Raw genomic sequence first — 5,280 nt, 5'->3', positions numbered from 1 at the left:
GATGATGAATTTCCCCAGGAATCACTATCGCTCAATTCTGCAAGTGTTCTAATTTTCTATCACTGTTTTCTAGCTGGTCTAAAACCGCTTTTGATGTAAAGGGACACTTTTTGGTTGCCATGGACATTTTCAAGCTTACAGACAGAAAGAACAGTATATATAATAAAACTGCATATGTGGCACCCCCCACCCCTGAGCCACACTCGGGATTACCGCAAGGGAGGTTAAAGGTTGTGTGTTCAAATCTGCATGCATAAAACCCACTTTTGTGTTTCATGAGCCACCAAATGTTTTCCAATGGTTCTCATCATGTCCTATTTGCTGTATAGTTCTACAGACAAACAGTGCTGCTGGCTAGAGTCTGTGGTGCATGGTGTTGGTGTGCTGCTGTTTGAAATCAGGAAGCCCTGTATTTCTTAGTTCGAATCTAATGTGTTACCAGTAAATTGTTTTGTGGGCCAGTAAATGTTTTTCAGTTGTTGCCATCATGTCATCTTCAGTATATAGTTCTACAGAGAAGTTGTGTTTTTGGCTAGAGCCTGTGGTGCATAGTGATGGTGAACTGCTGTTGAATGCTGGAAGCCCTAGATTTCATGGTTCGAATCTCTGATGTGGTAATAGTTTTATGTTTCAAAGGCTACCTTAGAGTGTCTAGATCCATGATATAGGCTCACTAGCAACTACTTCTAATGTCTTCTGGTTCTGTGGCGCAGTCTGTAAGCTCCTGAAGGTTGAATCAGAGGATTGTAGGTTCGATTCCCATGTGAGCAAAGATGCTTCCTCAAAGTAGCACTGAGTCTTTGATGGTTGTGTGAAGGGTGGCTGAACTAGTAAAAGTGAAGTGGTCAGGAATTGACTAAGTTGGTGGTGCGGACCACCATCAGTGGGGATTGAGTGAACCTGTGACCCTAAAACTGGGGGCAGGAATACAGTGAAGGAGATGGGCATGTTGATGAAAAATATGACATTTTTGGTAAAATGCAAAAAAAAAACACAAAAATGTTTTTGTGCTCTTATTGACTTTCTGTCTTCTTGCTCTTTGGGTGGCAATTATTGTCTTTCCTAGCTTTCAGTACCCATCTGTGCTTTCTCTGTTTGAGTTCCATTGCTGCATTTACCTGGTTTCATCTGCTTGTGGCTTTCATTCACCTGGTTTCTGGTTGGAGCTCTGTCATTCACATGGTGTCTTGTTACCCACTTGCTTGTTGCTTGCTTCATTGAGAGTTCATTCACATGGTGCCAAGGTTACCCACTTGCTTCATTGAGGGATTATTCACATGGTGCCAAGGATATCCACTTGTCTGTCACTTGCTTCATTCATATGATGCCAAGGTTACTCACCTGATGGTTACATGGCTGGACCTTGAGGGTTTATTCACATGGTGCCAAGGTTACTCACCTGAACCTTGCTGTATTGAGGTTTTATTCACACAGTGCATATTACTCACCTGATGGTTTTATTCACACAGTGCAGGTTACTCACCTGATGGTTACTTACTTGGCTGGATCTCACTTCATTGAGGGTTTATTCACTTGCTTGGTGCCCCAAACTGCTCTGAGTAGATTCTTAGTCTGGTATGCTTTGAGAACTGAACTCATGGTTGTCCAACTTGATGTTCATCGCCCTGCATGCTGCGCCACAGACCGGGATGCTCAAACCTGACAGCAGTGCTTATACATACTAAATTCAAGCAAGATTCAAGCTGCAAAGTGTAGTAACCCGTAGAAACCAATATGAAGAGGATTCAAAAGAGGATTGGTTGCTATTGGTTTCAGCAATTTGTACAACATTAAATATATAATAATAAAAAAATATGCAAAGGTGACCAACTGAGGATTCAAACTCACGACCAGCTGAATGCGAGTTCACCAACATATCCCCAAGGCTATAGTATCAGATGGGGATTTTGCCCAAAACCAGAGTTGTAATATCATGATATACCATATGATCAGTGGATTAATGTACTAAATTGCCATCATCTAACAAAAAATCGTTTCCCAGTTGACCTTCCAAAGGATAATCTTAATTGCTGCTTGCAAAGTACATAAACCCTAAGCAACCAGCAAACAAAAAGGTGGTCGCTTGAGGATTTGAACTTGCAAACTTATCGTTTGTGAGATCAGCGGCATACATGCAGGGCCACTGTCTTGGATGGTGGGCGGAGCTTAAAACTAAAGCTTTAATTTCATGAAATAACACATGGCTTAATATTTGAATATTAAATAAGTTGCTACCATCAGACCTAGTCCACCTTTTGGCATAGAGGAAATTCCCATTTAGTAAAACTGTACTTTCCATTCTCCGTTGCCATGAGCCAACTTGCAACTATTTCACTTGCTAGCCCAATGTCTTACATACAAGACCACTACCTCAGATAGTGGGTGGGTTTCAAAACTAGACCTTTAATTTAATGGAATACCATATGACTACTGCCTCAGATGGTGTGTTGGGTTCAAAACTAGACCTTTCATTTAATGAAATACCATACGACTAGTGGATTAATATTCATACAATTTACTAAACTGCTACCATAAGACCTAGACAAATCTTTCACTTGGCTTAGGGGAAATTCTCATCTGGCAAAACCATACCTTCAAGAGTCCATTGCCATGAACCACAGGGCACTATCTCAACTTCTGTCTACACAGAGCAGTAATCCATAGAAATTAATAAGAAAGGATAAGTTCTCTGAAAGTGGATTGGTTGCTTTAGGTTTTTGCAATTTTAATAAATTATTCTGAAAAGATGGTTACCTGGGGATTCAAACTTGCAACCATCTTACTTGATAACCCAGTGTCTTACATACTCTGCCACAAGGCTTTACTGCTTAACAAATCTGTAACCCAGCACTGATTTGCGGCTAATAAAATGAGATGAGCACTGCATTTATGAAGTCCTGTAAAACAGAAAGGTCTACAGCATGGCTAACTGCCCATTGATGTAGCTCAAGGTGTAGGGTGCTTGCCTTTGTACCTTGAAGGTTGTGTGTTCAAATCCACATGCAGAAAAGCCCAGTTACGTATTTCATGAGCCGCCAAATTTATTTTCAATTGTTGTCATCATGTTGTATTTGGTATATAGTTCTACAGAGAAGTGGAAAGGCTGGCTAGAGCCTGCGGTGCACGTCATTGGTGTGCTGCTGTTGAACGCTGTAAAGCCTTGGATTTCTTAATTGTTACCATATCAGGTTCAAACTAAGTGTTTTGTGGGCCACTAAATCCTTTTCAATTGCTCCCATCATTTTGTCTACCGTATATATTTATAAAGAGAAGGAACATTCCTTGCTAGAGCCTGTAGTGTGTGTGTGTCTGTGTCTTCCAGTAAATAGCAGGGGCTGATCGTTTCATGCTGTGTTGACTTTTTAAGTGTAAATTAAGGAAATGACTTTGTTATAGGTATTGTCAGTGTTTCCTTCAAATATTGTTAGTTTTCAATAAAAAAAATGTGCTCTACCAGTAAATTTGCCATGTTTTGTCAGTAAAAAAAAAAATGTTGTGGGAGGTTGGCAACCCTGGTTGTTGGTTTGTTCCTGTTGAATGTAGAAAGCCCTGAATTTCTTACTTCAAATCTCTGATGTGGCAATAGTTTTATGTTTCAAAGGCTTAGAGAGGCCAGATCCATGATATAGGTGCACAAGCCACCGCTTCTGACGTCTTTTGGTTCTGTGACGCATCATGTAAGCTCCTGAAGTTTGAATCAGAGGGCTGTAGGGTTGATTATTATATGAAGAAAGTTCAAAGTGAACGAAGATGATTCAAAGTAGCAATGAGACTTTGGGGGTTGTGTGAAGGATGGATGAAGTTGTAAACACTGTTCAAAATACCTTCCATCTTACCCGCCAACATGCTTTTGACAGATAGAGGCCCCTACCTACACTTCCGGTGGAGCTGTCCAATAGCTCAAGCATTCCGGATTAAAAATTTTCATCTCTAACGTAGTAGGCGTAATGCTCGAGTCGGATACCTCTATTGCCTTACTCAACTTACTTGAGACTTCATCTCATCTTCAAAATACTCCTGCAGGTTACCACCGCTTCGACACAAAGGCCTGTAAAAGCCCCAGCCTGCACACTCCTGAAGTTTATCATAGAGTTACCAGGGCACTGATTTACGCCAAGGTTGAAGCAGTAGTCCTTGATAAACCTTCCAAATATGAACGCGTCCGGCAACCCTGGGTGGACTATTTCCTTCCACCAGGTTTACAATACCCTCCTTCCTTAACTCACCTCCATTTAAGTTCTAATTGTCTGTAGGCACCGGTCCCTATTCACCCATAGGAACCGCTCCTCTTATTCCCATACTTTCATCTCTTCTCTATCTTTACTTTTTCTTGACACTTCCTCTCCACGTCTTTCTGATAATACCCTGGCATACTCCCTCATCCTCAGAATTTGCTCCCCTGGATCAATCCATAAGCAATCACTTGACAGATTCAGTCCTCCACAGCTGAGGGCTGCCTGCTTGACAGTGAATCGCACCTCCCACTGTGGTGCTTATGCTTCAACCACTGTCCCAATGAGCTAACAGAATTCTCTAGCTTTTCATTCCCTATGATCAATAATGCTTTTGACACAAGTTTTAACTCACACCCTGTATTGCTACACTCCTGTTTTATGGACATTTTTCAAACGCTGTACTGACTCCACTCATCATTCCCTATCATTGTTATGGATATATTGCTTGTAACCCATCTTCCTGTTCCGGTTCCGTGGGACTGTTCACCTTCATTTTGTTCTGTTTTATATTTTATGGCACCTGAACTGTGTTTTATGCTGGTAACTTCAATAAAATAAATGTAAATCATAAAGACTGCTACAGAATGATTAAGACAAAGTTGATGGCATTGACCGCCACATGTTTGGATTGAGCGACCTTAGAATTGGGGCAAAAATACTGTGAAGGAAAAGAGCAAAAATTTAAATTCATAGGGAAAATGCTTAAAAAAGGAATTGCTTGTGGTTCATTGCTGACTTTTGAAGTTATGGGTATGTTGCTAAGCTTTCAGAACCCATTGTACCAACACACCTGTACTTTCTATGTTCAAGATGCTTTGTTCCACTGTGGCACAGGATCCAGTGCGTGTGGTGTTTACACACATGCTTTCAAGGACACCCCTTGATTGTTACATGGCTGGAACTCGTTTCTTTAAAGCTTCACTCACATGGTGCCAAGATCATCCACATCATGGTTACACAGTGCAAAAGTCTTCTACTTAATCTCTCATTACTAGTTGCTGTTCGACTCAAACAGCTCCGAGTAGACATTTGCTTTGGGAACCAA

The sequence above is a fragment of the Aquarana catesbeiana genome, linkage group LG09 (assembly GCF_042186555.1).
Source record: "Aquarana catesbeiana isolate 2022-GZ linkage group LG09, ASM4218655v1, whole genome shotgun sequence".
In the NCBI taxonomy this organism is placed as follows: Eukaryota; Metazoa; Chordata; class Amphibia; order Anura; family Ranidae; genus Aquarana; species Aquarana catesbeiana.
This window is presented reverse-complemented; position numbering follows the sequence as displayed.